Here is a 21,478-nt window from a genome sequence, read left to right on the forward strand (position 1 = left end):
ATTCAATGCAATCCTTATCAAATTACCAATGGCATTTTTTACGGAGCTAGAACAAATCATCTTAAAATTTGTATGGAGACACAAAAGACCCCGAATAGCCAAAGCAGTCTTGAGGGAAAAAAACGGAGCTGGAGGAATCAGACTCCCTGACTTCAGACTATACTACAAAGCTACAGTCATCAAGACAATATGGTACTGGCACAAAAACAGAAACATAGATCAATGGAACAAGATAGAAAGCCCAGAGATAAACCCACGCACCTATGGTCAACTAATCTATGACAAAGGAGGCAAAGATATACAATGGAGAAAAGACAGTCTCTTCAATAAGTGGTGCTGGGAAATCTGGACAGCTACATGTAAAAGAATGAAATTAGAATACTCCCTAACACCATACACAAAAATAAACTCAAAATGGATTCGAGACCTAAATGTAAGACCGGACACTATAAAACTCTTAGAGGAAAACATAGGAAGAACACTCTTTGACATAAATCACAGCAAGATCTTTTCTGATCCACCTCCTAGAGTAATGGAAATAAAAACAAAAATAAACAAATGGGACCTAATGAAACTTAAAAGCTTTTGCACAGCAAAGGAAACCATAAACAAGATGAAAAGACAACCCTCAGAATGGGAGAAAATATTTGCAAACGAATCAACGGACAAAGGATTAATCTCCAAAATATATAAACAGCTCATTCAGCTCAATATTAAAGAAACAAACACCCCAATCCAAAAATGGGCAGAAGACCTAAATAGACATTTCTCCAAAGAAGACATACAGATGGCCAAGAAGCACATGAAAAACTGCTCAACATCACTAATTATTAGAGAAATGCAAATCAAAACAACAATGAGGTATCACCTCACACCAGTTAGAATGGGCATCATCAGAAAATCTACAAACAACAAATGCTGGAGAGGGTGTGGAGAAAAGGGAACCCTCTTGCACTGTTGGTGGGAATGTAAATTGATACAGCCACTATGGAGAACAATATGGAGGTTCCTTAAAAAACTAAAAATAGAATTACCATATGACCCAGCAATCCCACTACTGGGCATATATCCAGAGAAAACCGTAATTCAAAAAGACACATGCACCCGAATGTTCATTGCAGCACTATTTACAATAGCCAGGTCATGGAAGCCACCTAAATGCCCATCAACAGACGAATGGATAAAGAAGTTGTGGTACATATATACAATGGAATATTACTCAGCCATAAAAAGGAACGAAATTGAGTCATTTGTTGAGACGTGGATGGATCTAGAGACTGTCATACAGAGTGAAATAAGTCAGAAAGAGAAAAACAAATATCGTATATTAACGCATGTATGTGGAACCTAGAAAAATGGTACAGATGAGCCGGTTTGCAGGGCAGAAGTTGAGACACAGATGTAGAGAACAGACATATGGACACCAAGGGGGGAAAACTGCGGTGGGGTGGGGATGGTGGTGTGCTGAATTGGGCGATTGGGATTGACATGTATACATTGATGTGTATAAAATTGATGACTAATAAGAACCTGCAGTATAAAAAAACAAACAAAACAACTAATACTAAACTTTCATTGGTTTATTTGTATGGAAATATGTTAATATAAATGTTTCAGACATTACATGAAATTTCTAAAAATCTTATATGTTCTGGTATAATGTTATAAGTCATAATCCTAGTTATTACTTTAAAATGTATATCTCAGAAATAACTAATTTTCTTGTCAACTGCATTATTATGAACTTTCATCAAATCTTTAACCGTGGTCATTTTTTTTTTTTTTCACACACACACACTGTATTTTATTTTTACAAGAGATAAGTAGACTGATAAGTAGACTTTAAGTCTTTTGTCATTTACAGACAGTTCTGGGTGTACTCTGATGCTTTTGCAAATATGTTCCTATAAAAGGGTTTCATCTTCAAGAAATTCATGGAAAAGACTCTGACAAGTACAGGTTTCTGGTAACTGACTGTACTGCTGAACTGAATGAATAAGCATTTTCAGAACTCTAATGAAAAACTGACGAACTCATAAAAGTGCTAACAAAACATCAAGATGAAAAAAAAATAAATTAATTACATGGGACTGAGTGAACTGATGAGGATGATTATAATTTTTGTGACTTTCTGTTTGAATTAAAAAAAAAAATCCCACAAGGACTCAGAGGCAAAGAATATACAAATCAATTTTCACTGCAAAGTAAAGGAGCTGTTACAGTGGAGGATTACTGGACTGAATGTCAATATTATGACATAGTATGAGTGTGTTTCATGTGTGGTAATCACAATCATTGTTGCTTTTGTTGTGGTCATCCATGTACAATGCTTGGTGTCAGTCTATTTATCTCTTGTAAAAATAAAATACACTGTGTGTGTGTGAAAAAAAAAACAGCAGTGAAAATCAGCTAAACCCCATTATAAAAATAAATTACAAAAAAAAAAACCAAAAAACAAAAACAAAAAAACAAAAAGACACATGCACCCCAGTGTTCATTGCAGCACTATTAACAATAGCCAGGTCATGGAAGCAACCTAAATGCCCATCGTCAGACGAATGGATAAAGAAGATGTGGTACATATATACAATGGAATATTAGCCATGAAAAGGAACAAAACTGGGTCATTTGTAGAGCCATGGATAGACCTAGAGATTGTTATACAGAGTGAAGTAAGTCAGAAAAACAAATATCGTATATTAATGCATATATGTGGAATCTAGAAAAATGGTACAGATGAACCAGTTTGCAAGGCAGAAATAGAGACAGAGATGTAGAGAACAAATGTATGGACACCAAAGGGGGAAAGCGGGGGGCGGGGGTGGTGGTGGTAGGATGAATTGGGAGATTGGGATTGACATATATACACTAATATGTATAAAATAGATAACTAATAAGAACCTGCTGTATAAAAAATAAAATAAAATTCAAAAAAAAAAAAAAAGGAACAGGGCAAAGTGAAAAAATAAAAATAAATGGTCCTGGGAAAACCAGGCAGCTTCATGTAAAAGAATGAAATTAGAACATTGTCTAACACCATATACAAAAATACACTCAAAACGGATTAAAGACCTAAATGTAAGGCGGGAGGCTATAAAACTCCTAGAAGAAAACATAGGCAGATCACTCTTTGACATAAATCGTAGCAATATTTTTTTGGATCTGTCCCCTAAAGCAAAGGACAAAAAAGCAAAAACAAACAAATGGGACTTAAATAAACTTAAAAGCTTTTGCACAGCAAAGGAAACCATCGACAAAATAAAAGACAGCCTACTTAATGGGAGAAAATATTTGCAAACTGTGCAACTGATAAGGGCTTAATATCCAAAATATTTATACAGCTCAGACAGCCCAGCATCAAAAAACAACCAGATTGAAAAGTGGGCAGAAGACCTGAATAGACATTTTTCCAAAGAGGACATGCAGATGGTCAACAGACACAGGAAAAGATGCTCAAGATCATTAATTATCAGAGAAATGCAAATCAAAACCACAATGATGTATCACACTTCACGCCTGTTAGAATGGCTATCATCAAAAAGAACACAAATAACAAATGTTGGTGAGGATGTGGAGAAAAGGGAACCCTAACACACCGTTGGTGGGAATGTAAATTGGTGCAGCCACTGTAGGAAACAACATTGAAGTTTCTCAAAAAACTAAAAATAGAACTACCATATAATCCAGCAATTTCACTACTGGGTATCTACGTGAAAAAACAAGAACATTAATTTGAAAAGATACATACACACCATGTTCATAGCAGCATTATTTACAATTGCCAAGATATGGAAGCAACCTAAATGTCCATCAACAGACAAACGGATAAAGAAAATATACACACAATGGAACACCACTCAGCCATGAAAAAAAGAATGAATTTTGCCATTTGCAGCAACATGGATGGACCTGCAGGGTATTATGCTTAGTGAAATGAGTCAAAGAAAGAAAAATACTGTATGATATCACTTACATGTGGAATCTAAAAAATAAAACCACCTACTGAATATTACATAAAAGAAAGAGACTCACGGATATAGAGAACAAACTAGTGGTTACCAGTGGGAAGGGGCAGGATAGGGGTAGGGGATTAACAGGTACAAACTACTATATATAAAAATAAATAAGTTATAAGAATATACTGTACAGCACAAGCAATATAGCCACTATGTTATAATAAGTATAAATGGAGTATAACTTTTAAAAATTGTGAATCATTATATGTACACCTAAAAGTTACATAATATTGTACATCAACAATACTTCAATTAAAAAAAGTTACCTCAGCTCTGTGCTGCCAGTCCCTCCACCTCCCTCCTCAGAGACAGAAAGGGGGATCAAGATGGCGGAGTAGGAGGACACAGAGCTCACCTGCCCCCCACAAACACATCAAAAATACATCTACATGTGGAACAATTCTTGTGGAAAACCAACTGGAAACTGGCAGAAGAACTCCTATGTAACCAAACCTGCAAGAAAGATTTCCATGTAACTGGGTAAGACAGGTAAAAAAGCCATTGGATTGGGACCTGCACTCTTGGATTGGAACCCTCGCCCTGGAGAGCAAGCAGGTTGAGCCACAATCTGGGTATCCCAGTCCTGGGGGTCTTGCATGGAGGACACAAGCCCACTTGCCTGCTGGGAAATCCACTGGGATAGACAGAAGGGCTGGAGAAGCCTAGACTCCACTCACAAGGAGTATGCCCATGCTGGCTCACTAACAATCAGGGCAGAGAGAGCCTTGCACTGGCTGCTGCCACCTCACCACACTTCCCAATCCAAAGGGGTCAACACCTCAGCTCTGCCCACTCCACACCACAGCTTAGTGCTGGATCTGGTAGACATGTCCTGAGAGAAGTCTGCCACAGAGGCAGCCCAGATCTCTGGTGGGCAGTGCAGCCACCTCAATTCCTGCAGCCACACATCACAACCCCCAGCCTCAGCCTGCTCCACAGCATAGCCTTGCACTAGATCTGAGACGAACACAACTGAGAAAGGGACACGACCTTGGGCTGCTTCTGAGCAGCACTGTGGATGCATACACAGGTAGCACATAGGTACCCTGTGACTGCATGGGCCTCACTTCCTCCAGCAACTACCTCATTTGCAGCAAGGCACGTGCCCAAAGGCAACAGAGCCTGACTGAACCCAACCCTCAGGGCTTCTACTTCAACAACTGAGGAGCAGACCCCACCCCTGACAGCTGTGACAGCCGTGGAGCAGAGGGGAAGTCCTGCCTCACACCCTGCACAGGCTTTAGATACTCCAACACCAACCACACACCCATATCAAGGGGATAACGGCCAGCACTTCCTGAGGGAAGATGTGGCTGTCATCCATACCGAAACCAGCCCTCGCACCAAAAACGCTGGACACACACAGTCTACACACGGACACTCCCACAAAAAAATGCCTCTTCAAGACCACAGTAGATAACTGTTTCTCCTAAATTCATAGAGATAGAGAACGTTAAGTCAAATGAAAAGGCAGAGGAATTACTCCCAATTAAAAGAGCAAGAGATATCCTCTGAAAGAATAATGAAACAGAGCTCACCAGTCTACTAGACACCGAGTTCAAAAAGGTGGTAATAAAAATGCTAACTGAATTAAGAAAGATTATCAATAGAAACACAGATCACTGTAACAAGGAACTAGAAGCTATAAAGATGAACCAATCAAAAATAGACAATTCAGGGACTTCCTTGGTGGTGCAGTGATTAAGAATCCTCCTGCCAATGCAGGGGACACGGATTCAAGCCCTGGTCCGGGAAGATCCCACATGCCACAGAGCAACTAAGTCTGTGCACCACTACTACTGAGCCTACGCTCTAGAGCCCGCGTGCCACAACTACTGAAGCCCACGCACCTAGAGCGCATGCTCTGCAACAAGAGAAGCCACTGCAATGAGAAGCCTGTGCACCGCAAAGAAGAGTAGCCCCTTCTCACCACAACTAGAGAAAGCCCGCGTGCAGAAATGAAGACCCAATGCAGCCAAAAAATAAATAAATAAAATTTTAAAAAACAGACAATTCAATTGCTGAGATGAAAACCAATGTTGAAGCAATCAATAGTCAACTAAATGGCACAGAAGAATGAATAAGTGATTTGGAAGACAGAATAATGGAAATCTCCCAATCAGAACAGCAGACAGAAAGACAAATGAAAAAAAAAAAAAAGAAAGCGACATACAAGACCTATATAATATACAACATGCCAACCTACACGTAATAGGGGTTCCAGAAGGAGAAGAGAGAGAGAAGGGGATCAAAAATGCATTTGAAGAAATTATGGCTGGAAACTTCCCAAACCTAAAGAAGGAAACAGATATCCAGGTACAGGAAGCACCAGAGGCTCCCAAATAAGATAAACCCAAACAGACCCAGACCAAAACATATTATAATTAAAATAGCAAAATTTAAAGAGCAGATTCTAAAGGCAGCAAGAGAAAAACAAAGAGTCAGTTAAAAGGGACAACCCCCCCCCCACACACACATAAGGCTATCAGTTGATTTCCCTGCACAAACTTTGCAGGCCAGAAGGGGGTGGCATGAATGTAGTCAAAGTACTGAAAGGGAAAAACTTGCAACCTAGGATACTCTACCCAGCAAGAGTATCATTTAGAATAGAAGGAGAGAGAAAGAATTTCTCAGACAAGCAAAAACTAAAAGAATTCAGCAATACTAAGCCTACCTTAAAAGAAATATTGAAGGGTCTTCTCTAATAGAGGAAAGGCAAAAATCTATAGGAAAGGGAAAATCATAATAGGAAAGGCAAATATGTAAAAAGATTGAAGATCACTTAAATAAGCCAGTACATAGATTAAAAAACAATTTAAAAAATTGTAAAAGTGACTTTAACTATCAATACAATAAACAGTAAAAGGATAAGCATGAAGATGTAAAATAGGACATCAAAATCACAAAATGTGGGTAAGGGGAGTATAAAAATGTAGATCTTTTAGAATGTGTTTGAACTTGAACAACTATCAGTTTAAAGCAAGTAGATTTAGTTATGGGTCAACATACTTGACCCCATGGTAACCACAAATCAAAAATATACAACAGATTCACACAAACCAAAAATAAAGGAACTCAAACATACTACAAAAGAAAATCATCAAACCACAAAAGGAAAAACAAACAAAAAGAAATGAACAAAGAAGAGCTACAAAAACAACTGGAAAACAAGGATTAAAATTCCCCGCAAACAAAAGTTCAGAACTGGAAGGCTTCACTGGGGAATACTACCAAACACATAAAGAACTTATACCTATCCTTCTCAAACTATTCCAAAAAACTGAAAAGGAGGGAACACTCCCAAATTCATTCTATGAGGCCACCATCACCCTGATATCAAAACCAGACAAAGATACTACAAAAAAAGAAAATTACAGGCCAATGTCTTTGATGAATATAGATGCGAAAATACTCAACAAAATATTGGCAAACTGAATCCAACAATACATAAAAGGGATCATATACCATGATCAAGTTGGATTCACTCCAGGGTTGTGAGGATGGCTCAACATATGCAGATCAATCAATGTGATGCACCACATCAACAAAAGAAAACACAAAAACCATGACCATCTCAATAGATGCAGAAAAAGCATTTGACAAATTCAACATCCATTCATGATAAAAACTCTCATCAAAGTGGGTATAGAGAGAACATATCTCAACATAATAAAGGCCATTTACAACAAACCCACAGCCAACATAATACTCAATGGTGAAAAGCTGAAAGTCTTCCCACTAAATTCAGGAACAAGGCAAGGATACCCACTCTCACCACTGTTATTCAACATAGTATTGGAAGTTCTAGCCACAGCAATCAGACAAGAAAAAGAAATAAAATGTATCCAAATTGGAAGGGAAGAGGTAAAACTGTCACTATTTGCAGATGACAAGATGCTCTATGTAGAGAACCCCAAAGTCTCCAAACAAAGACTACCAGAACTAATAAATGAATTCACCAAGGTAGCAGGATTGAAGATTAACATACAGAAATTTGTTGCATTTCTTTATATGAACAATGAAATATCAGAAAGTAAAAAAAAAAAAAAAATCCCATTTATTATTTTTTTAATTTATTTTTATTTTTATTTTATCTGTGGCTACGTCAGCTTTTTCTTTTGTTTTGTTTTTGGCTGTGTTGGGTCTTCGTCTCTGTGCGAGGGCTTTCTCCAGTTGCAGCGAGCAGGGGCCACTCTTCATCGCGGTGCGTGGGCCTCTCACTGCCATGGCGCACAGGCTCCAGAGGCGCAGCCTTAGTAGTTGTGGCTCACGGGCCCAGCTGCTCCGCGGCATGTGGGATCCTCCCAGACCAGGGTTCGAACCCATGTCCCCTGCATTGGCAGGCAGACTCTCAACCACTGTGCCACCAGGAAAGCCCCCAAAAAATCCCATTTAAAATCATGTAAAAAAAATACCTGGGTATAAACTTAACCAAGGAGTTGAAAGACCTATATGCTGAAAACTATAAGATACTGATAAAGGAAACTGAAGATGATTCAAAGAAATGGAAAGATATTCCATGTTCGTGTATTGGAAGAATTAATATTGTTAAACTGGCCATACTACCCAAGGCAATCTACAGATTTAATGTGATCCCTATCAAATTACCCATGACATTTTTCACAGAACTAGAACAAATAATCCTAAAATTTATATGGAACCACAAAAGACCCAGAACTGCCAAAGCAATCCTGAGGAAAAAGAAAAAGCTGGATGTATAACCCTTCCAGGCTTCGGACTATACTATAAAGCTACAGTTAACAAAACAGCCTGGTATTGACACAAAAACAGACATATAGATCAATGGAACAGAATAGAGCACCTAGAAATAAACCCACACACCCACGGTCAATTAATTTATGCAAAGGAGGCAAGAATATACAATGGAGAAAAGACGGTCTCTTCAACAAGTGGTGTTGGTAAAGCTGGACGGCTACACGTGTATCAACTGAAATTACAACACTCCTTCACACCATACAAAAAATAAACTCAAAATGGTTTAAAGACCTAAATGTAAGACATGACAGCATAGAATTCCTAGAAGAGAACATGGGCGAAATACACTTTGACATAAATCGTAGCAATATTTTCTTACATCAGTCTCTCAAGGCAAAAGAAATAACAGCAAAAATAAACAAATGGGACCTAATCAAACTTAAAAGCTTTTGCAGAGCAACGGAAACCATCGAGAGGAACCAAGATGGCGGAGTAGAAGTGCACTCACTCTCTCTTGCGAGAACACCAGAATCACAACTAGCTGCTGGATAATCATCGACAGGAAGACACTGAAACTCACCAAAAAAGATACCCCACATCCAAAGACAAAGGAGAAGCCACAATGAGACGGTAGGAGGGGTGCAATCACAGTAAAGTCAAATCCCATAACTGCTGGGTGGGTGGCTCACAGACTGGAGAACACTTATACCACAGAAGTCCACCCACTGGAGTGAAGGTTCTGAGCCCCACGTCAGGCTTCCCAACCTGGGGGTCTGGCAATGGGAGGGGTAATTCCTAGAGAATCAGACCTTGAAGCCTAGTGGGAATTGATTGCAGGACTTCGACAGGACTGGGGGAAACAGAGACTCCACTCTTGGAGGGCACACACAAAGTAGTGCGTGCATCGGGACCCAGGGGAAGCAGCAGTGAGCCCAGGGGAGACTGAACCAGACCTACCTGCTAGTGTTGGAGGGTCTCCTGCAGAGGCAGGGGGTGGCTGTGTGGCTGTGGCTCACCGTGGGGACAAGGACACTGGCAGCAGAAGTTCTGAGAAGTACTTCTTGGTGTGAGCCCTCTCAGAGTCTGTCATTAGCCCCACCAAAGAGCCCAGGTAGGCTCCAGTGTTGGGTCGCCTCAGGCAAAGCAACCAACAGGGAGGGAACCCAGCCCCACCCATCAACAGTCAAGCAGATTAAAGTTTTACTGAGCTCTGCCCATCAGAGCAACAGTCAGCTCTACCCACCACCAGTCCCTCCCATCAGGAAACTTACACAAGCCTCTTAGATAGCCTGATCCACCAGAGGGCAGACAGCAGAAGCAAGAAGAACTACAATCCTGCAGTCTGTGGAACAAAAACCACATTCACAGAAAGATAGAAAAGATGAAAAGGCAGAGGGCTATGTACCAGATGAAGGAACAAGATAAAACCCCAGAAAAACAACTAAATGAATGGAGATAGGCAACCTTCCAGAAAAAGAATTCAGAATAATGATAGTGAAGATGATCCAGGACCTCGGAAAAAGAATGGAGGCAAAGATCGAGAAGATGCAAGAAATGTTTAACAAAGACCTAGAAGAATTAAAAAACAAACAAACACAGATGAACAATACAATAACTGAAATGAAAACTCACTAGAAGGAATCAATAGCAGAATAACTGAGGCAGAAGAACGGATAAGTGACCTGGAAGACAGAATGGTGGAATTCACTGCTGCGGAACACAATAAAGAAAAAAGAATGAAAAGAAATGAAGACAGCCTAAGAGACCTCTGGGACAACATTAAACGCAACAACATTCGCATTATAGGGCTCCCAGAAGCAGAAGAGAGAAAGGACCTGAGAAAATATTTGAAGAGATTATAGTCGAAAATTTCCCTAACATGGGAAAGGAAATAGCCACCCAAGTCCAGGAAGCACGGCAAGTCCAATACAGGATAAACCTAAGGAGAAACACGCCAAGACACATAGTAATCAAAGTGGCAAAAATTAAAGACAAAGAAAAATTATTGAAAGAAGCAAGGGAAAAATGACAAATAACATACAAGGGAACTCCCATAAGGTTAACAGTTGATTTCTCAGCAGAAACTCTACACGCCAGAAGGGAGTGGCATGATATACTTAAAGTGATGAAAGGGAAGAACCTACAACCAAGATTACTCTACCCGGCAAGGATCTCATTCAGATTTGATGGAGAAATCAAAAGCTTTACAGACATGCAAAAGCTAAGAGAATTCAGCACCACGAAACCAGCTCTACAACAAATGCTAAAGGAACTTCTCTAAGTGGGAAACACAAGAGAAGAAAAGGACCTACAAAAACAAACCAAAGCAATTAAGAAAATGGTCATAGGAACATACCTATCAATAATTACCTTAAACGTGGGGCTTCCCTGGTGGCGCAGTGGTTGAGAATCTGCCTGCCAATGCAGGGGACACGGGTTCGAGCCCTGGTCTGGGAAGATCCCACATGCCGCGGAGCAACTGGGCCCGTGAGCCACAACTACTGAGCCTGAGCGTCCGGAGCCTCTGCTCCGCAACAAGAGAGGCCACGATAGTGAGAGGCCCGCGCACCGCGATGAAGAGTGGCCCCCCACTCGCCGCAACTGGAGAAAGCCCTCACACAGAAACAAAGACCCAACACAGCCAAAAATAAACATAATAAATAAATAATAAAAATTAAAAAAAAAAATAATTACCTTAAACGTGAATGGATTAAATGCTCCAACAAAAAGACACAGGCTTGCTGAATGGATACAAAGACAAGACCCATATATATGCTGTCTACAAGAGACCCACTGCAGACCTAGGGACACATACAGACTGAAAGTGAGGGGATGGAAAAAGATATTCCATGCAAAAGGAAATCAAAAGAAAGCTGGAGTAGCTATACTCATATCAGATAAAATAGACTTTAAAATAAAGAATGTTACAAGAGACAAGGAAGGACACTACATAATGATCAAGGGATCAATCCAAGAAGAAGATATAACAATTATAAATATATATGCACCCAACATAGGAGCACCTCAATACGTAAGGCAACTGCTAACAGCTATAAAAGAGGAAATCGACAGTAACACAATAATAGTGCGGGACTTTAACACCTCACTTACACCAATGGACAGATCATCCAAAATGAAAATAAATAAGGAAACAGAAGCTTTAAATGACACAATAGACCAGATAGATTTAATTAATATTTATAGGACATTCCATCCAAAAACAGCAGATTACAGTTTCTTCTCAAGTGCGCACAGAACATTCTCCAGGATAGATCACATCTTGGGTCACAAATCAAGCCTCAGTAAATTTAAGAAAATTGAAATCATATCACGCATCTTTTCTGACCACAACACTATGAGATTAGAAATCAACTACAGGGAAAGAAACGTAAAAAACACAAACACATGGAGGCTAAACAATACGTTACTAAATAACCAAGAGATCACTGAAGAAATCAAAGAGGAAATCAAAAAATACCTAGAGACAAATGATAATGAACACACGACGATCCAAAACCTATGGGATGCAGCAAAAGCAGTTCTAAGAGGGAAGTTTATAGCTATACAAGCCTACCTCAAGAAACAAGAAAAATCTCAAGTAAACAATCTAACCTTACACCTAAAGGAACTAGGGAAAGCAGAACAAACAAAACCCAAAGTTAGAATTAGGAAAGAAATCATAAAGATCAGAGCGGAAATAAATGAACTAGAAACAAAGAAAACAATAGCAAAGATCAATAAAACTAAAAGTTGGTTCTTTGAGAAGATAAACAAAATTGATAAGCCATTAGCCAGACTCATCACGAAAAAGAGGGAGAGGACTCAAATCAATAAAATCAGAAATGAAAAAGGAGAAGTTACAACAGACACCGCAGAAATACAAAGCATCCTAAGAGACTACTACAAGCAACTTTATGCCAATAAAATGGACAACCTGGAAGAAATGGACAAATTCTTAGAAAGGTATAACCTTCCAAGACTGAACCAGGAAGAAACAGAAAATATGAACAGACCAATCACAAGTAATGAAATTGAAACTGTGATTAAAAATCTTCCAACAAACAAAAGTCCAGGACCAGATGGCTTCACGGGTGAATTCTATCAAACATTTAGAGAAGAGCTAACACCTATCCTTCTCAAACTCTTCCAAAATATTGCAGAGGAAGGAACACTCCCCAACTCATTCTATGAGGCCACCATCACCCTGATACCAAAACCAGACAAAGACACTACAAAAAAAGAAAATTACAGACCAATATCACTGATGAATATAGATGCAAAAGTCCTCAAAAAATACTAGCAAACAGAATCCAACAGCACATTAAAAGGATCATACACCATGATCAAGTGGGGTTTATCCCAGGAATGCAAGGATTCTTCAATATATGCAAATCAATCAACGTGATACACCATATTAACAAATTGAAGGAGAAAAACCATATGATCATCTCAATAGATGCAGAGAAACTTTCGACAAAATTCAACACCCATTTATGATAAAAGCCCTGCAGAAAGTAGGCATAGAGGGAACTTTCCTCAACATAATAAAGGCCATATATGACAAACCCACAGACAACATTGTCCTCAATGGTGAAACACTTAAACCATTTCCACTAAGATCAGGAAGAAGACAAGGTTGCCCACTCTCACCACTATTATTCAACATAGTTTTGGAAGTGTTAGCCACAGCAATCAGAGAAGAAAAAGAAATAAAAGGAATCCAAATCGGAAAAGAAGAAGTAAAGCTGTCACTGTTTGCAGATGACATGATACTATACATAGAGAATCCTAAAGATGCTACCAGAAAACTACTAGAGCTAATCAATGAATTTGGTAAAGTAGCAGGATACAAAATTAATGCACAGAAATCTCTTGCTTTCCTATACACTAATGATGAAAAATCTGAAAGTGAAATTAAAAAAACACTCCCATTTACCATTGCAACAAAAGAATAAAATATCTAGGAATAAACCTACCTAAGGAGACAAAAGACCTGTATGCAGAAAATTATAAGACACTGATGAAAGAAATTAAAGATGATACAAATAGATGGAGAGATATACCATGTTCTTGGATTGGAAGAATCAACATTGTGAAAATGACCATACTACCTAAAGCAATCGACAGATTCAATGCAATCCCTATCAAACTACCACTGGCATTTTTCACAGAACTAGAACAAAAAATTTCACAATTTGTATGGAAACACAAAAGACCCCGAATAGCCAAAGCAATCTTGAGAATGAGAAATGGAGCTGGAGGAATCAGGCTCCCTGACTTCAGACTTTATTACAAAGCTACAGTAATCAAGACAGTTTGGTACTGGCACAAAAACAGAAATATAGATCAATGGAACAGGATAGAAAGCCCAGAGATAAACCCATGCACATATGGTCACCTTATCTTTGATAAAGGAGGCAAGCATATACAGTGGAGAAAAGACAGCCTCTTCAATAAGTGGTGCTGGGAAAATTGGACAGATACATGTAAAAGTATGAAATTAGAACACTCCCTGAAACCATACACAAAAATAAACTCAAAATGGATTAAAGACCTAAGTGTAAGGCCAGACACTATCAAACTCTTAGAGGAAAACATAGGCAGAACACTCTATGACATAAATCACAGCAAGATCCTTTTTGACCCAGCTCCTAGAGAAATGGAAATAAAAACAAAAATAAACAAATGGGACCTAATGAAACTTAAAAGCTTTTGCACAGCAAAGGGAACCATAAACAAGACCAAAAGACAACCATCAGAATGGGAGAAAATATTTGCAAATGAAGCAACTGACAAAGGATTAATCTCCAAGATTTACAAGCAGCTCATGCAGCTCAATAACAAAAAAACGAACAACTCAATCCAAAAATGGGCAGAAGACCTAAATAGACATTTCTCCAAAGAAGATATACAGATTGCCAACAGACACATGAAAGAATGCTCAACGTCATTAATCATTAGAGAAATGCAAATCAAAACTACAATGAGATATCATCTCACACCGGTCAGAATGGCCATCATCAAAAAATCTACAAACAATAAATGCTGGAGAGGGTGTGGAGGAAAGGGAACACTCTTGCACTGTTGGTGGGAATGTAAATTGATACAGCCACTACGGAGAACAGTATGGAGGTTCCTTAAAAAACTACAAATAGAACTACCATACAACCCAGCAATCCCACTACTGGGCATATACCCTGAGAAAATCATAGTTCAAAAAGAGTCATGTACCAAAATGTTCATTGCAGCTCTATTTACAATAGCCAGGACATGGAAGCAACCTAAGTGTCCATCATGGGATGAATGGATAAAGAAGATATGGCACATATATACAACGGAATATTACTCAGCCATAAAAAGAAATGAAATGGAGGTATTTGTAATGAGGTAGATGGAGTTAGAGTCTGTCATACAGAGTGAAGTAAGTCAGAAAGAGAAAAACAAATACAGTATGCTAACACATATATATGGAATCTAAGGAAAGAAAAAAAAAAGGCCATGAAGAACGTAGTGGCAAGATGGGAATAAAGACACAGACCTACTAGAGAATGGACTTGAGGATATGGGGAGGGGGAGGGGTGAGATGTGACAAGTTGAGAGAGTGTCATGGACATATATACACTACCAAATGTAAAACAGATAGCTAGTGGGAAGCAGCCGCATAGCACAGGGAGATCAGCTCGGTGCTTTGTGACCACCTAGATGGGTGGGATGGGGAGGGTGGGAGGGAGGGACATGCAAGAGGGAAGAGATATGGGAACATATGTATATGTATAACTGATTCACTTTGTTATAAAGCAGAAACTAACACACCATTGTAAAGCAATTATACTTCAATAAAGATGTTTAAAAAAAAAATTTTTCCAATAAACAAAAGTCCAGTACCATATGGCTTCACAGGTGAATTCTATCAAACATTTAGAGAAGAGCTAACACTCATCCTTCTCAAACTCTTCCAAAAAATTGCAGAGGAAGGAGCACCCCCAAACTCATTCTATGAGGCCACCATCACCCTGATACCAAAACCAGACAAAGATACTACAAAAAAACGAAAATTACAGACCAATATCACTGATGAATATAGATGCAAAAATCCTCAACAAAATACTGGCAAACGAAATCCAACAACACATTAAAAGGATCATACACCACAATCAAGTGGGATTTATCCCAGGGATGCAAGGATTCTTCAATATATGCAAAGCAATCAATGTGATACACCATACTAACAAATTGAAGAATAAAAACCATATGATCATCTTAATAGATGCAGAAAAAGCTTTTGACAAAATTCAACACCCATTTATGATAAAAACTCTCCAGAAAGTGGGCATAGAGGGAACTTTCCTCAACATAATAAAGGCCATATATGACAAACCCACAGCAAACATCATTCTCAATGGTGAAAAACTGGAAGCATTTCCTCTAAGATCAGGAACGAGGCAAGGATGTCCACTCTCACCTCTATTATTCAACATAGTTTTGGAAGTCCTAGCCACGGCAATCAGAGAAGAAAAAGAAATAAAAGGAATATAAATTGGAAAAGAAGAAGTAAAACTGTCACTGTTTCCAAATGACATGATACTATACATAGAGAATCCTAAAAATGCCACCAGAAAACTACTAGAGCTAATCAATGAATTTGGTAAAGTTGCAGGATACAAAATTAATGCACAGAAATCTCTTGCATTCCTATACACCAATGATGAAAAATCTGAAAGAGAAATTATGGAAAACACTCCCATTTACCATTGCAACAAAAAGAATAAAATATCTAGGAATAAACCTACCTAGGGAGACAAAAGACCTGTATGCAGAAAACTATAAGACACTGATGAAGGAAATTAAAGATGATACCAACAGGTGGAGAGATATACCATGTTCTTGGATTGGAAGAATCAATATTGTGAAAATGACTATACTACCCAAAGCAATCTATAGATTCAAGGCAATCCCTATCAAATTACCAATGGCATTTTTTACAGAACTAGAACAAATCATCTTAAAATTTGTATGGAAACACAAAAGACCCTGAATAGCCAAAGCAGTCTTGAGGGAAAAAAACGGAGCTGGAGGAATCAGACTCCCTGACTTCAGACTATACTACAAAGCTACAGTAATCAAGACAATATCGTTCTGGCACAAAAACAGAAACATAGATCAGCGGAACAGGATATAATGCCCAGAGATAAACCCACGCACCTATGGTAAACTAATCTATGACAAAGGAGGCAAAGATATACAATGGAGAAAAGACAGTCTCTTCAATAAGTGGTGCTGGGAAAACTGGACAGCTACATGTAAAAGAATGAAATTAGAACACTCCCTAACACCATACACAAAAATAAACTCAAAATGGATTAGAGACCTAAATGTAAGACCAGACACTATAAAACTCTTAGTGGAAAACATAGGAAGAACACACTTTGACATCAATCACAGCAAGATCTTTTTTGATCCACCTCCTAGAGTAATGGAAATAAAAACAAACATAAACAAATGGCACCTAATGAAACTTCAAAGCTTTTGCACAGCAAAGGAAACCATAAACAAGACAAAAAGACAACCCTCAGAATGGGAGAAAATATTTGCAAACGAATCAACGGACAAAGGATTAATCTCCAAAATATATAAACAGCTCATTCAGCTCAATATTAAAGAAACAAACAACCCAAGCCAAAAATGGGCAGAAGACCTAAATAGACATTTCTCCAAAGAAGACATACAGATGGCCAAGAAGCACATGAAAAGATGCTCAATATCACTAATTATTAGAGAAATGCAAATCAAAACAACAGTGAGGTATCACCTCACACCAGTTAAAATGGGCATCATCAGAAAATCTACAAACAACAAATGCTGGAGAGGGTGTGGAGAAAAGGGAACCCTCTTGCACTGTTGGTGGGAATGTAAATTGATACAGCCACTATGGAGAACAGTATGGAGGTTCCTTAAAAAACTAAAAATAGAATTACCATATGACCCAGCAATCCCACTACTGGGCATATACCCAGAGAAAACCGTAATTCAAAAAGACACATGCACCCGAATGTTCATTGCAGCACTATTTACAATAGCCAGGTCATGGAAGCCACCTAAATGCCCATCAACAGACGAATGGATAAAGAAGTTGTGGTACATGTATCCAATGGAATATTACTCAGCCATAAAAAGGAACGAAATTGAGTCATTTGCTGAGACGTGCATGGACCTAGAGACTGTCATACAGAGTGAAGTAAGTCAGAAAGAGAAAAACAAATATCGTATATTAACGCTTGTATGTGGAACCCAGAAAAATGGTACAGATGAACCGGTTTGCAGGGCAGAAGTTGAGACACAGATGTAGAGAACAAACGTATGGACACCAAGGGGGGAAAACCACGGTGGGGTGGGGATAGTGGTGTGCTGAATTGGGCGATTGGGATTGACATGTATACATTGATGTGTATAAAACTGATGACTAATAAGAACCTGCAGTATAAAAAAACAAACAAAAAAAACTAATACTAAACTTTCTTTGGGTTATTTGTATGGAAATATGTTAATATAAATGTTTCAGACATTACATGAAATTTCTAAAAATCTTATATGTTCTGGTATAATGTTATAAGTCATAACGCTAGTTATTACTTTAAAATGTGTATCTCAGAAATAACTAAATTTCCTTGTCAATTGCATTATTATGAACTTTCATCAAATCTTTAACCGTGGTCATTTTTAAGTCTTTTGTCATTTACAGACAGTTCTGGGTGTACTCTGATGCTTTTGCAAAAATGTTCCTATAAAAGGGTTTCATCTTCAAGGAATTCATGGAAAAGACTCTGACAATTACAGGTTTCTGGTAACTGACTGTACTGCTGAACTGAATGAATAAGCATTTTCAGAACTCTAATGGAAAACTGATGAACTCATAAAAGTGCTAACAAAACATCAAGATGAAAAAAATAATTAATTACATGGGACTGAGTGAACTGATGAGGATGATTATAATTTTTGTGACTTTCTGTTTGAAAAAAAAAAAAAAATCCCACAAGGACTCAGAGGCAAAAAATATACATATCAATTTTCACTGCAAAGTAAAGGAGCTGTTACAGTGGAGGATTACTGGACTGAACGTCAATATTATGACATAGTATGAGTGTGTTTTGTGTTTGGTAATTGCAATCATTGTTGCTTTTGTTGTGGTCATCCATTTACAATGCTTGGTGTCAGTTTATTTATCTCTTGTAAAAATAAAATACAGTGTGTGTGTGTGTGTGTGTGTGTGTGTGTGTGAAAAAAAAAAAAGGAAACCATCGACAAAACAAAAAGACAACCTACGGAATCAGAGAAAATATTTGCAAATGATGCAACATACAAGGGGTTAATATCCAAAATATACAAACAGCTCATACAACTCAATATCAAAAAACAAACAACCCAATCAGAAAATGGGAAGAAGATCTAAATAGACATTTTTCCAAAGAAGACATACAGATGACCAATAGGCACATGAAAAGATGCCCAACATCATTAATGATTAGAGAAATGCAAATCAAAACCACAATGAGATGTCACCTTACACCTGTTATAATAGCTATCATCAAAAAGTCCACAAATAGCAAATGTTGGAGAGGATGTGGAGAAAAGTGAACCCTAATACACTGTTGGGAATGTAAATTGTTCAGCCACTATGGAAAACAGTATGGAGGTTCCTTAAAAAACTAAAAATAGGGACTTCCCTGGTGGTCCAGTGGTTAAGACTCCATGCTCCCAAGGCAGGGGGCCTGGGTTTGATCCCTGGTCAGGGAATTAGATCCTGCATGCTACGGCTAAGATCCCCGGCACAGCCCAAATAAATAAGAAGAAACAAACAAATAAATAAATATTTTTAAAAAACTAAAAACAGAGCAGCTATATGATCCAGCAATCCACTCCTGAGGATGTATCCAGAAAAGATGAAAATTCTAATTCAAAAGGACACATGCACTATGAATAGTGCTGTTCATAGCAGCACTATTTACAATAGCCAGGACATGGAAATAACGCAAGTGTCCATCAACAGGTGAGCAGCTTAAGAAGATGTGGTATATATATACAATGGAATATTACTCAGCCATAAAAAATAATGAAATATTGTCATTTGCAGCAACATGGATAGACCTAGAGAATATTATATTTAGTGAAGTAAGTCAAACAGAGAAATACTATATAATATCACTTATATGTGGAATCTAAAAAATAGTACAAATGAACTTATTTACAAAACAGAAACAGACTCACAGACATAGAAAACAAACCTATGGGTTACCAAAGGAGTGAGGGAGGTGGGGAGGGACAAATTAGGAATATGGGATTAACAGATATAAAGTACTATACATAAAATAGATAAGCAACAAGGGTTTACTGTATAGCACAGGGAACTATATTTAGTATCTAGTAAATACTTATAATGGAATATAATCAGAAAAAAAACTGAATCACTATGATGTACACTTGAAGCTAACACAATATTGTAAATCAACTATAATTCAATAAAAAATTATTGATCTAAATATTTTTAAAAGTTAAAAAAAATTTTTTTTAAGTTTAAAAAAAATTGTTTACAGGTTGATTGAGTAGGCAACAAGAGATCATTCATGAGAACCCTATAAATCAATCTTGTAAATCCTGTTTTTAAAAAAAAAAAAAAAAATCCACAATAGCTTGTTTGAAATTTTGCTATTGATCTCCCAAACAAAAGAAATAAGTATTGAACTTGAGATATTTCAACGTTTAAACTTTATTTATGGACTTGCTTTTTTGTCTCAAAAAACAAACAACAGGGCTTCCCTGGTGGCACAGTGGTTAAGAATCCGCCTGCCAATGCAGGGGACACGGGTTCGAGCCCTGGTCCGGGAAGATCCCACATGCCACAGAGCACCTAAGCCTGAGCGCCACAACTACTGAGCCTGTGCTCTAGAGCCCATGAGCCACAACTACTGAGCCTACATGCCACAACTACTGAAGCCCTTGTGCCTAGAGCCTGTGCTCTGCAACAAGAGACGCCAACACAATGAGAAGCCCACACACTGCAACGAAGAGTAGCCCCCGCTCGCCGCAACTAGAGAAAGCCCGTGTGCAGCAACAGAGACCCAATGCAGTCAAAACTAAATAAAAAATAAAACAAAAAACAAAATTCATCCAGGTAAGTGATCCAAGTCCCATGTGGTATGAAATACCTTTCTATATGGAATAGATGGTAGAAGAAGGTTCTCCGTCTCAACACAGCATGTGCAGATGAAGGGTGCCACAATGGCAGGGAAGCTGTGTGCTGTGCTGGGGACTGAATCCCACTGCAAACTGTGAGGCCTCAGGCAAGACACACCTCTCAAATCATCAACCTGATGGGTTGGTTTCAAACCCTCGTTTTCTTTCTTTTTGTAAGTTTTAGTTTCAGTTATTTTTAAAAATAGACTATTTTAAAAAAACTGTTAAAGAAAACTGAGCAGATAGTACACAGTTCCCATACATCCACCTCATGGCATAGTTTCACCTTTGTTCACTTGCATGCGTGTTAGTATTATATAATGTTTGCAGGTTTCTCTGTAGGATAAATTCCTAGGTGTGGGACTGCTAGGTCAAAGGGTAAATGTATTTGTAATTTCAGTGGGTAATGCCAAATTGCCTTTCAGAGGATTGTACCACTGTGAACTCCCACCAGCCATGTGTGAGAGCTGGAGCCCCTTTCCCAGGACGCAGGCCCAAAGGCTAACTTTGTGGGGAGT

This window comes from Balaenoptera musculus, chromosome 2 (genome assembly GCF_009873245.2).
Source record: "Balaenoptera musculus isolate JJ_BM4_2016_0621 chromosome 2, mBalMus1.pri.v3, whole genome shotgun sequence".
NCBI classification, from domain to species: domain Eukaryota; kingdom Metazoa; phylum Chordata; class Mammalia; order Artiodactyla; family Balaenopteridae; genus Balaenoptera; species Balaenoptera musculus.